Source organism: Eleutherodactylus coqui, chromosome 5, assembly GCF_035609145.1.
Source record: "Eleutherodactylus coqui strain aEleCoq1 chromosome 5, aEleCoq1.hap1, whole genome shotgun sequence".
Taxonomy (NCBI): Eukaryota; Metazoa; Chordata; class Amphibia; order Anura; family Eleutherodactylidae; genus Eleutherodactylus; species Eleutherodactylus coqui.
The window spans coordinates 46795052-46808363 of NC_089841.1; the positions used below are offsets into that span (position 1 = coordinate 46795052).

The 13312-nt window shown below is 44.6% G+C and overlaps 1 long non-coding RNA gene across 2 annotated transcripts in view; it reads right to left on the bottom strand.

Moving 5' to 3' along the window:
• Positions 1 to 5327: 5327 nt before the first annotated feature.
• Positions 5328 to 13312, bottom strand: part of LOC136626879 (uncharacterized) — a 39766-nt gene continuing 31781 nt past the window's right edge. For both annotated transcript variants that reach the window (XR_010792702.1, XR_010792701.1), the window contains exons 2-3: positions 8349 to 8525; positions 5328 to 8234 (exon numbers count right to left, since the gene is read on the bottom strand). This is a non-coding gene — a long non-coding RNA (uncharacterized lncRNA). The remainder of the gene's footprint in view (positions 8235 to 8348; positions 8526 to 13312) is intronic.

A 13312-nucleotide genomic window follows, 5' to 3' on the forward strand; every position in this document is an offset into this window, starting at 1 on the left:
ACATACCCTAATGAGTCTTGTGTGGCACAGAGAGTTAAGGCAGCAGAAATGCAGTCCTAAGCTCTCGCTCACAACCTGAAGGTTGTGGGTTCAATCCCACTTGGTTCAGGTAGCCAGCTGAAGAGGTTGTAAAATGAGTACCCAGCTTGCTGGGGAGTAAAGATGACTGGGGAAGGCAATGGCAAACCACCCTGCAAAAACAGTCTGCCAAGAAAATGTCATGATGTGATGACACCCTATGAGTCAGTCATGACTTGGTACTCGCACCAAGGGGACTTTACCTATAATAGACCCTCCCCTCCCCCAGATTTCAAATATTTGCTCTCCATATATATTAATAACCACTTGGGCATGCATTTCTTTTACCCTACTGGCCCAAAAGTGTAGAGACAGTAAGCTATTTTGCATGTATATTGAGTCCATATACACTTACTCATCCATGCCCACTTAACTAGTCAGACTCCACTACTGTGCCGTAGGCTTTTTTCTCCTTAGTCAGCAACAAGCCACTTCTCTGGATGGATTTATTGACTGCTGGGGTCGCTTGCTCAGCTGGAATTTCTAATTCAGGCATGGCATTTGCTATTGCCAAGGCCCCTGTGTTCTTTGCAAGGCTTTGCTCATCACTCTAGTATCACCTTTCCACCATAAGGCCACTAATTTTGCAATAGATTACTCCAAGTTATAAGTAGCAGCCAGGGGTATTCCAGATTATACAAGGAATTGGGCCTGGACTTGAAAACTTGCAATATTATGTTTAATGGCAGCAGACACTGACCTCAATAGGTATACAGTCTTTATACAAGCCGCATTACCAACAACAGTGGCCATGCTGGTAGCTGCTCTGGAGGACCTAATAGGTAAAGTCCCCTGGTGCAAGCACCGAGTCATGACTGACTCCTAGGGGGATGTCACATTGTAACGTTTTCTTGGCAGCCTGTTTTTGCAGGGTAGTTTGCCATTGTCTTCCCCAGTCATCCTTTACCCCCCAGTAAGCTGGGTACTCATACTAAACCTTAAGCCAAGGTCTCTTAGCTACACAATTTGATCTACTGCATACTCTCAGTACTTCCCACAGCTGGAACATGGAACTTTTTTTAATAGCCTTTAGTGAAATGCCTCAGTCAGGTAGGGTATGGTGGTAATTAAAGTTTGTTCATGACGCCAGTTCATAGACAGGCCTAGACATGCTACAAGCAAAAATAATTAAAAAAGGGGAAAGTGGTGGGTGTTGGGGATTGTAATCCCTTCCCCTGAAGAATGCAGGTGGTATTTGGGTGAGAAGGGGCTCCAGGAAACAGGGTAACAGCTGAACAATATACCATAAGTTATTTGTTGAGATCTCAGCAGGCAGTTACAGGTAAACATTTCAGTAATCTTATATGTATATACAGGCAACACTTCAGTAATCTTATATGTATATACAGGCAACACTTCAGTAATCTTATATGTATATACAGGTAACACTTCAATAATCTTCTCTTTATGCATATACAGGTAACACTTCTGTATTTCCTATGTTTAAGCAGGTAGTTACAGGAAACTCATCTGTACTCCTTTAAGTATATATAATCTTTTCTCTATATCTCTCTTTGTATACATAAATTCCTTTCTACTGCTGTTTCTCTTTCTGACATAAAAATCTTCTTTCTCTGTCTTTTCCTGTTACTCTATCTGTAATCTTTGTTGATACTCGCTACACCTTTTCCTTCTCACTGCACTGTAGGCTCTTTTTATCCCTCCTGCTCTTTACTTGATGCTTTTTCTTTATCTGACTGGAATTGCACTAACTGCTCTAACAGTAATTCTATATAGCAACCTGTGAGAGGAGCTACTTCACCAATCACAGGACTCCTCTGTCACCTCACTCACTGGCAGCCAATCCCATCGCAGTTGCCATATGTTAGAATGGCCAATGGGAACATGGCAGTTGACAGCCAATGAGGAAACAGGGCAGATGAAAGTCAGATTCTGTACCACTAATTGACCTTCACAAACAAGCTGTAATGAACATTTAAAGACACATACACATCAATAAAAGGTTAAAGGAGATGTCCCGCGCCGAAACGGGTTTTTTTTTTTTTAAACCCCCCCCCCGTTCGGCGCGAGACAACCCCGATGCAGGGGTTAAAAAAACCACCCGCACAGCGCTTACCTGAATCCCGGCGGTCCGGCGTCTTCATACTCACCTGCTGAAGATGGCCGCCGGGATCCTCTGTCTTCATGGACCGCAGGGCTTCTGTGCGGTCCATTGCCGATTCCAGCCTCCTGATTGGCTGGAATCGGCACGTGACGGGGCGGAGCTACACGGAGCTACACGGAGCCCCATAGAGAAGAGGAGAAGACCCGGACTGCGCAAGCGCGGCTAATTTGGCCATCGGAGGGCGAAAATTAGTCGGCACCATGGAGACGAGGACGCCAGCAACGGAGCAGGTAAGTATAAAACTTTTTATAACTTCTGTATGGCTCATAATTAATGCACAATGTACATTACAAAGTGCATTATTATGGCCATACAGAAGTGTATAGACCCACTTGCTGCCTCGGGACATCTCCTTTAACACAAAGACTTTATGTAGTATCCAACTCTGGGACACTACATCTGTACAATATTATAAAGCACACAGCAATGAACAGGACTATGACCCAAAGCACACAAGTATGTAAATCAACTAAACAATGGTTAAAAGAAAATGATTTGTGTTTTGGAATGGCCAAGTCTGAATCCTTATCTTGACTTACCTTGACTCCATGAAGATGCTGTGACATGACTTGAAGAGGGCTTTGCACACAAGGCATCCCAGAAATATTGATGAACTGAAATGCATTTGCAGGAAGGAATGGTCCAAAATTTTTCCTCAATGTTGTGCAAATTTTATTTGCAGATGTAGGAAACATTTGGTGGAGGTGATTGTGGCAACAATGTGGGGTAATAGGCTAAACTGTATGGACATATGCCTTTTTTCGGCCTCACACACTATGTTATTAATATGTTAAAGGTACATCTACAGGTTATTAAGTTCAAAGGTTCACTTACGTTTTCTCCCTGCACTGTGGATGATTCCTCAGTTTTCTCAATAAAAGACTTGAGTTGTACAACTATCCTGATATTATTTACATTATGTTTTCTTTGATTGTGACTTATATAACCATCACACCACATTTTACTATTAATCAATGTAAAAATCTAGGGAAACCCAAAAGGTTCACTTACTATTTTTTTGCAACTGTAGCATGTTAATAAAGAGTAAACATAGCCTCACACCCAAATTCCTGACTGAGGACCCCAAGAGCTGCAGGAACTCATAGAGCTATGAACACATTGCATTTAAAGGGCAAATTTGCCTAAAATAAGATGCAAGTTGACACTCCCGTGGACTTCAAAGACTTCAAAGACATATTTAAAGTCTTCCCTCTTTTTGATGTCTTTAAGGAGTTTCAGAAGCAACAAGGTTTTGTGGCCGAATATATCAGCTTACACACCGCACATATTTCCTGTCAGTCCCATTAACACTGGATTTCCGCTATACGGCTCTATCAAAAGAGCTTTTAATCAGAACAGTCTCCCATCTGGTCAGCAGAAATGAAGCTCCCAGTCATATACATTTGTCTTTCAGGGAGTTTGAAGATATTTTAAGATGTTGTGTTTAAAAGGAGAAGATGAGAAAAGCTAAATTCCCAAAAGTTTCCCATTCTTTTAAAAGAGACAGCGTCCCCAAATTGTTCTTTGCTTAGAGGGGTGAAGATAGGATAAGAAGAGGTCACCTAGCAATATCTCCCAGTATCAGTCAACCACATACTCTGCATCTTGAGAGTTACATCACTGTAACTTTTTGTAGGGCGACATTCAAAATTCAATTAACGCAGAATGGCTGCCATTTACATGTTTACTTTAAGTTGCATGAAATATAATACACTCCTTCGGACTGCAGCTGCCATTCAATAGTTCGGGTTAGAAAGTCTTTCTACAAAAAGTTGCAGCGGAGTCTCAGCCTTTGGGCTTCTTTAGACAGCGGTATGTGCAAATACACTTGCCTCAGTGCGACATATTTTGCATGAATGAGCCATTTTTGTGCATGTATCGGCGTATGCGGTTATCTGAAGAAGCCCTTGAGGACTTAAAGGGGTTGTCCCGCGGCAGCAAGTGGGTCTATACACTTCTGTATGGCCATATTAATGCACTTTGTAATGTACATTGTGCATTAATTATGAGCCATACAGAAGTTATAAAAAGTTTTTTACTTACCTGCTCCGCTGCTGGCGTCCTCGTCTCCATGGAGCCCGCCTAATTTTCGCCGTCTAAAATGGTCGAATAGCCAAATTAGACGCGCTTGCGCAGTCCGGGTCTTCTGCTTTCTTCAATGGGGCTCCGTGTAGCTCCGTGTAGCTCCGCCCCGTCACGTGCCGATTCCAGCCAATCAGGAGGCTGGAATCGGCAATGGACCGCACAGAAGAGCTGCGGTCCACGGAGGAAGAGGATCCCGGCGGCCATCTACACCGGTAAGTATAGAAGTCACCGGAGCGCGGGGATTAAGGTAAGCGCTGAGCGGGTTTTTTTTTACGTCCCTGCATCGGTGGGTTGTCTCGCGCCGAACGGGGGGGGGGGGTTGAAAAAAAAAAAACCCGTTTCGGCGCGGGACAACCCCTTTAAGTAAATGGGCGTTACTTTGTCCTGCCTAACGGGACAGAACTAAACCATTGATTTCAACGGTTTTGTTTTCACTATCGGAATTCTGGGGCATTAATATTACGTGCGAGAAAGAAAGGGCAGGAACTATATTCATGCTTTTTTCCCCCAAACTCGCACTCGCTAACGCGAAGCATGAATGGTCTGCGGATAGAAAACCTTGGTTCATACACAACTGTGCTCCGTAGTGGTCAGTGTAGTTGCGCATACGCCAATCTGTATAAGCCCCAAAGGGGTTTTCTCATTTACACCTAATAACGCAATGCTCTTTTTTTCCTGTTATTCCCCCTATTTTCAAATAATCCTAAATTATTTATCCATCGTCACAGTTGCTTTTTGCAGGGTGAGTTGCATTTTTCAATGGTACTACGTAATGCACCATATAATTTGTACTCAAAAATGTAAAAAAAACTTCTTAATAGAGTGAAGTGTAAAAAAAAATGCAATTCCGCCATCTTTGGGGAGGTTGTTTTACGGTGTACACACTGACACAAAAATGACATGATAACTTTATTCTGTGGGTCAGTATAAATACGATACCAAATTTACATCATTTTTTGTTTTTTTTTATGTACTACTTTTAAAAAATAAAATATCTTTGGATACAAAAAATATATAAAATTGTTTTCTGCAACCATCTTCTGACCTCCATAACTTTTGTGTGAGGGCTTGTTTTTTGCGGGACGTCCTGTAGTTTCTATTGACATCATTTTGGAGTACGTAAGGCTTTTTGATTGCTTTTCATTACATTTCATCTTGGAGACAGAGTGACCAAAATGCGCAATTCTGGTTTTTTTTTTCTGAGGTCATTCACCGTGTAGGATAAATAAAGTGTTACTCTGACAGATCACACTTTTACGGGTGCAGCGATGCCAATTTTTTTTTCTTAATTTATTTTTTAAAACTTTGATTGCCTTTTATTTTTCTAATAATTAATCGTTCATAGAGTATGATTGAATGCAATGGTATTGCATTATACCACGTTCTAACACACAGTCTATCACGACATGTCACAGGCATGGCTTAATAGACAATCAGTCATGGTAGGCCTGGGAGCCTTCAATAAGGCCCCGGGCTGCCATGGCAGCCAAATGGCGCTTCACTATCTCATTGTGGGGGTCATCAAAATGGACAGTAGTATTTAAAGAGTTAATCGCTAAAGTCAGCATTCACACTGATCGCAGCTGTTACAGCAAAAATGGGGATCAGCTTCAGTACCCTGTTGTACGTCCTCTAGCTTGGAAACAAGATGTGATACGAGTGGGCATGGAGGCTCTAGTACCCTGTTGTACTGCCTCTAGCTTGGATACAAAATGTATCCAAAGAAAAGAAAAGTCAAAGATGCTATTGGATGCTTACAAGATGAAAATGGTGAATTGGTTAAGAATGATGTTGAGGAGGCTGAACTTTTAAATTCCTATTTTGTATCTGTTTTCTCTCAGAAAGTAGATGGAACATCAACTGATCTTCTCTGTGCTATTGGGGGAATAAAAGAATGCAAGCTATTTGTAAGCAGAGAGATGGTGAGGGAACACTTGTCTAACTTAAATGAATTCAAGTCCCAAGGTTCAGATGAATTACATCCTAGAATACTAAAGGAAGCATTTAGTATTTTATTGAAAATTCCTGGAGAACAGGAGAAGTCCCAGAAGATTGGAAAAGAGCAAATGTTGTCCCTATCTTCAAAAAAGGGAAGAGGGTGGATCCAGGAAACTACAGGCCTGTGAGCCTGACTTCTATACCAGGAATGATCTTTGAACAAATTATTAAACAGCATGTATTGGCTGAAAATGGAGTAATTAACCAGAGCCAGCATGGGTTTGTAACAAACAAGTCATGCCAAACGAATCTAATTTCCTTCTATGACGGAATGCACTACTAGTAAAGCATTTGACAAAGTATCTCATACCATACTTATTCATCACGTGAGGTAATTATCCCCCTCTACTCTTTCTTAGTCAGACCTGATCTGGAATACTGTGTCCAGTTCTGGGCACCGCACTTTAAAAAAGACATCTGCAAATCATGTCCTATGAGGAACAGTTAAAGGATCTGGGAATGTTTAGCTTGCAAAAAAAGAAGGCTGAGAGGAGACGTAATAGCTGTCTACAAATATCTGAAGCGCTGTCACAGTGCAGAGGGATCAGCCCTATGCGCATCTGCACAAGGAAAGACTAGAAGCAATGGGATGAAATTGAAAGGGAGGAGACACAGATTAGATATTAGAAAAAACCTTCTGACGGTGAGGGTGATCAATGAGTGGAACAGGTTGCCATGGGAGGTGGTGAGTTCTCCTTCAATGGAACTGTTCAAACAGAGGCTGGACAAATATCTGTATGTGATGATTTAGTGAATCCTGCACTGAGCAGGGGGTTGGACCCGATAACCCTGGAGGTCCCTTTCAATTCTACCATTCTATGATTCTATGATAAATGTGATATGGGTGAGCATGGAGGTGCTAGTACCCTGTTGTACTGCCTCTAGCTTGGATACAAGATGTGATATGGAGGCTCTAGTATCCTTTTGTACCACTTCTAGCTTGGATACAAGATGGGATACGGTGGCATGGAGGCTCTAGTACCCTATCATACCACATCTAGCTTGGATACAAGATGTGATATGGGGGGTATGGAGGCTCTAGTACCCTGTTGTACCGCCTGTAGCTTGGATACAAGATGTTATATGGGCGGGCATTCAGCGGTATATCGCTCCATATTTGCTGTAACTGAGCCTCTAGATTGTGCAAACTCGTAGGCTGTGGAAGTTGGTGTCCCAGATGGTCCCATACATGTTCTACTGGTGATAAATCTGGCGACTGAGTGGCCATGGAAGTGTGATATTGTTGTGAGGACATTCCTGTGACATCCTTGCTGTGTGTGGCCGAACATTATCCTGCTGCCTCTTGGAAGCCGCCATGAAAGGAACACATGTGGCTGCAGGATATCCTGAACATATTGCTGAGCTGTCATTGTCCCTCCTTCCACTAATAGGGGGGAGAGACTGTTGTATGCGATGGCCCCAAGACCATCACACCAGCAGAAGGGGCAGTGTGCTGCTCCACAGCAATGGCAGGATTGAGGCGCTCGTCCCTACATCTCCAGACACGAACATGGCCGTTGTCAGTACCCAAACTAAACCTGGATTCATCACTGAAGACAACCCAGTTCCACCCATAGCAGTACAGTTTCATCGTCAACAACACCACTGCAAGTAGAGGCAACAGTAGGTGTCAAAGGCAGTGCATGTAATGGGCGCTGTGAGACTAAATGTCCTTCAGCCAAGCACTTGGAAATGGTTCTGACAAACATAGGGGTTTACCAATGCTCGTGCTTGTCAAACAATCCTTTCTACTGGTGGTCTGTTGAGGGCATCCTGAGCCGGACACCCTTGTGTGCCTTCACAGTCTGGTCAGAATGGCCCAGGTAGCAGCACTTCATCGATACGACCATCCAGCTTCTCACAATCCAATAATGCGCCCCTCTCAGACTCTGGAAACGTGGTGACATCTCTTCTCTGCGTCGTAGAGGCGTCTAGTGGTCAACAAGCTCTACACAAGTGGAAGAAAAGGTTACTACACACAAGAAACCTCCGAGAGCCTCTTACAGGCCAAGGGGGGAACCACTTTTAGGGCCTCAGGTGACAAGACCGGTCATCTAATTACCTCACAGCTCTCATCCTTTGTATATCTGCCTGAGATGTAACTGCAGGCCGAGTTTTGTAGCAAAGCGACAACTCCTTGAGTGTATTTTCTCAGGTCACCCTGGGTAAGATCAGCACGTGTAATTGTGATTCAATACAGCGATACTTGGTAACATAGCCAGAAGAAACAATGACAAATCTGTAAAGAGAGCAAAATACAAAAATATTAATGACGATCACAAGGCAGAGTTCACGGAGAGAATAATCAAAAAAGTGTGACTGCTCTTCAGCAGAAGCCAATGAAAATAAAAATCACTCACTTTATAGGTTAATGATCTCCTCTATAACAAGCTTGCTTGGCCAGGTAATAAAGTCCGGGTGTGCCATTCGCGAGACTGTGAGGTGTACAGCAATCACAGAACACTAATTCTGAAAAGTTTTTTCAGGTGCCGTCACATTTGTGTGCCAACAGAGCAGAGGATTATAAGATGTGGGGTGAGGGAGGCCAGGAACACTGGTAAACACACACAGATGCCCACACTCATGCACTTGCCAGTACTCACATAACAACAACATAACCAGCCATCTCCAAACAAGAGGGACCGAGAATGGGTACGCATGACAAAACGCATATAACAAATACTGTACGGACGTCAAGCTCATGCAAAACTTTGGTAAAAAAGGAAACTTTAAAAACCAAAAATGTTTATATGCAGTAGTAATAAAATTGTACCACATGACCACAACATGAAAAGACTCTGTGATGAGTTTCTGACACTGGAAGGTGCCAGAAATGTGTCAGCCAGGTCTGTTGTATTCTGGTCATGTTTTCCAATTTTAACACCACACAGGAGAGCCGACAGCTACTCTATATACTACACCACACAGGAGAGCCCACAGCTTCTCTATATACTACACCGCACAGGAGAGGCGACAGCTCCTCTATATACTACACCACACAGGAGAGCTGACAGCTCCTATCAGGACACGAACCAGGCACCTCTTGTGCTCCAGTCAGCAGCTCTTTCTCCTGGGCTATCTTGGATTTTAATAGTTCTTTGCAGAAATACAGCCTTGTTCTCTGTTTACCTTTTCCTGTTAAGTCCACTTCCTGTTTCCCTTCCTGGCTCCACCCTGCTACTAATTAGGACTTCCTATAAAAGCCTTACTGTGCAGCAGATGTAGCCTGTGATTATTGTGTTCTACCACCTTGATCAAGCTCCTCTTCCTCCTGTTCATCTGCAATTGTACCTATATTTACCGCCGCTGACCTCTGGCTTCCATTTGACCACGCTTCCGTCTCATCTCATTGTACTGCATACCAATACCTCCTGCTGCTGACCTCTGGCTTCCATTTAACTACGCTTCCGTCACATCCCATTGTACTGCATACCGTGACTTCCCGATAACGACTACCAGCTATTTTGACTACTCTCCAGTGACTTGGCTACTACACTCCAATCCAGCGCTGGTAAAACTTAACAAAAAAAAGCACTCCTACAACACGAATCCCGTAGTGGTCATTCTGAGGAAATGGATTAAGGAACTTCAGGAATTTTGTTCCTCCTACCAAGAAAAGGTTGCTGGTATGCAATGAGAGATCGTGGGGTTACAGAGGCAGCTCTTGGATATGTGCAACTCAGTGTCAGATGTCTGCATGCCTCTGCCAGCAAAATTTACAGGTGACCATTCCCAATACTGGGGTTTCTTAAATAAATGCCGGATTTATTTCCAAATACAGCCTACCTTGTTTACCAGTGACCTGAAAAAAGGTATTCTTTATCATTAACCTCCTCATTGATGAGGCGTTTGCCTGGGCCTTACCATACATAGAGACCAACAGTAATCTCCTCAACAGCCTCAATGCCTTCATGACCGCTATGGGTCAAATCTTCAATGATCCAAACCACTGTGCCACGGCTGAATGGAGGTTGCATACTCAACGACAAGGGCGACATTCCATTGCAGAATGTACACCAGAATTTTGTTGCTGGGTGAATAAACATTGTGGCATCTTGCTGCACAACAGAGCCAATTTCGCCGGGGATTATCTGAATGGGTAAAAGATGAACTTGCCATTGGAGAATCCCGATAACCAGGAGGACTTCATCCAGCTATGTATCCAGATTGATCAGAGACTTTCAGAGCAGCAAGGGTCCGGGCTTCTTCACCCCATTCTCTTTCAGTCAACCCATGTTCAGTCCCTACCCAAGGACTGAAGCCACTCCCGAACTAATGCAGGCTGACATCATTCGCAAACCTCTCTCCACAATGGAAAAATAAAGGCGCTGGGGCTGAAAATCTGTGCCTTTATTGTGGGAGCTCAGGACATTATGCCCTAAACTGTCCAAACAAGCTGCAAAATACTCTCGCCTTAGCCCACGTCAAGCCCATGGCCAATCCAGCCATCATGAAACAAGGCGAGGCCATCCAACACACCTTTGCACCAGTAGTTCAGGACAGTGTGGAAACCCTTTCCCCGCTCCACCGTTTTATTCTCCCAATTGAAATTGTAACAGGCAATCAGAAAACACAGTGCTCAATGATGTTGGGAGCGGAGGGGAATTTCATGGACTTAACATTTGCTCGTGACAAGGATATTGCAACCAGACTCAAGTCCATAACGATCGATATGGAAACCGTGGATGTGTCACCCTTGTCTTCAGGTCCCATCACACAGGACACAATTGAACTAAAGCTCCACATGAACCCTGACCACCAAGAAACAATCAGCTCTCTGCTCATCTCATCCCCTAAGTTTCCAGTGATTCTCGGGATTCCCTAGTTTTCTACTCATGATCCCTCTATCAACTTGGAAACCAGGACCATTGCCTTCCCCTCAGAATACTGTAAGGAAAACTGCCAGATGGCACCATCCACCCCTAAACGAGTGCAAGACCTCGAGAATGATCAATAGGACTTAGAGAAATTACCAGTTCACTACCAGATGTTTAGGAATGTTTGCAGCAAGAAGAAGTCTGACCAGCTGCCACCTCCTAGGCCGTATGGCTGTCCTATTGAGCTGCTCCCTGGATCTTCTATTCCATTTGGGTGTATCTTCAACTTTGCAAAACCTCGAGGTCACAAACACCTTGGAACTTCCACTTCATTTTTTCTGGTAGCCCGACTGCAGGGAGAATGTAAAGATGTACGTTACCTCTTGCAAAGTATGTGCTCGGAAAAAGGTACCATGAGCTCGCCCTCCTGGTTTACTACAGCCTCTTCCAGTCCCATCCAGGCCACGGGAATCTATATGTTGGAAGGAGGGTTACCACTGAAGGTGCTGGTGTCCGGTCTGTGCGGGCTGCTCCTCCTGTCGTGGCTGGACCCGGGCAGGCGGCTCTGTCTGGGGTTCCCCTACTCTCGTGATTGGTCGCAGCAGCCAGCTGCCCATCTTCTGTCCTGCTCGGGTGCACCGGTCCGCTGGCTGGCAGCGTGGTGCTCGGGTGAGTGCGCACCATCGGGGGGAGGTGCTTTTATGACTCCCTCCAGTCATCAGGTGACTTATCCCCGCCCCTCTGGGCAGGGTAGGTCTGTATATAAACCCTGCTGGCCCAGATCTCTGAGCCAGTGTTTGTTTTGACTCAGTCCTGACTACACCCACATTCTGTGACCTGACTTTTGTGCTAAAACCTCTGCTTGTTTTTTGACCGTGCTTTTGCCTTACCCTCCTGTACCTCGAATGTGTCTTTTGGTTTGACCTCAGCTTGCATTTGACTCTGCTTCTGTTTTTGCCCTCCTGTACTTTGCTTGTGATCTTTTGGTTTTGACCCGGCTTGCTTCCTGACTATCCTCTGGTTTGTTCCTCCCTGTCCTCGTCGGCACACGGTTCCCACCGGTTGGTTTCCCAGTCCCTCCTTCCTTGGGTCCCTGACACTAGTGCTGTGCAGGGACCGTTGCTCACTTGTCACCCTGGGGCTTATCCCAGGGGGGCAAGTAGGTAGGGACACGGGAGAGGGTTGGCGTAGGGAATACCAGCCCATCTGCCCTGGCCAGCCTTAACACTATATCTATGGACTTTATAGTGAATCTGCCCCACTCAAAGGGAATGACTGTCATCCTGATGATCGTGGACCGACTCACAAAGATGGCTCACTTCATCCCCATAGAGAAGATTCCAACCACTGAACACACTGCAGAGTAAATGATTCGGAAAGTGTTTTGACTACATGGAATTCTTGAGGATGTGATCTCTGATAGAGGGGTTCAGTTCACCTCAAGATTCTGGAAACACTTCTGCACGGCTCTGGGAGCCTCCGTGAATCTTTACTTTGCCTTTCATCCGCAGTCCAATAGCCAGACTAAGAGGACAAACCAGATTCTGAAGCAAAATTTTTGCTCCTTCATCTCCTATTCCTAGGACAATTGGGTGGATTACTTATCAACCGCGGAGTTTACCTATAATAATGCCAAATACAGTTTTAACGCCCAGACTCTGTTTTACGCCAATTACGGTATGCATTCTGCCTTTATTCCTGGCCTCCCTATCAATACTCCAGTGCCGACTGTCACCCAGAGACTGACAGTGCTGGCAAGAACTCAGGAAGAGTTAAAGGAAGCCTCATAGGAAGCCCAAGAGGCTTACAGAGAAGCGGTGAATAAACACTGCCAAGCTGCCCCTGCCTTCCAGGTGAGAAAAAAGTATGGTTATAAACCAAGAACCTGAAGGCCCACGTGTCCGCTGCCAAAAATGTATTGGGTCCTTTCAGATTTCCACAAAAGTGGACCAAGTTGCCTTCCGCCTAAGACTCCCTGGCAGTCTTCGAATTCATCCAGTGTTCCATGTATCACTGCTAAAATCCTTCAAGGAAAACACTTTAACTGGAAGAAGCCCACCACCTCCTCTACAAGTGATGGTTCAGAGTGAAGAGGAGATACTGGTAGATCAGATCCTGGACTCCAGAAGACATAGAGGGAGGCTGCAGTACCTGGTCCGGTAAAAAGGATATGGTCCACAAGAGAATTCCTGGGAATCGTCCTCCTCAG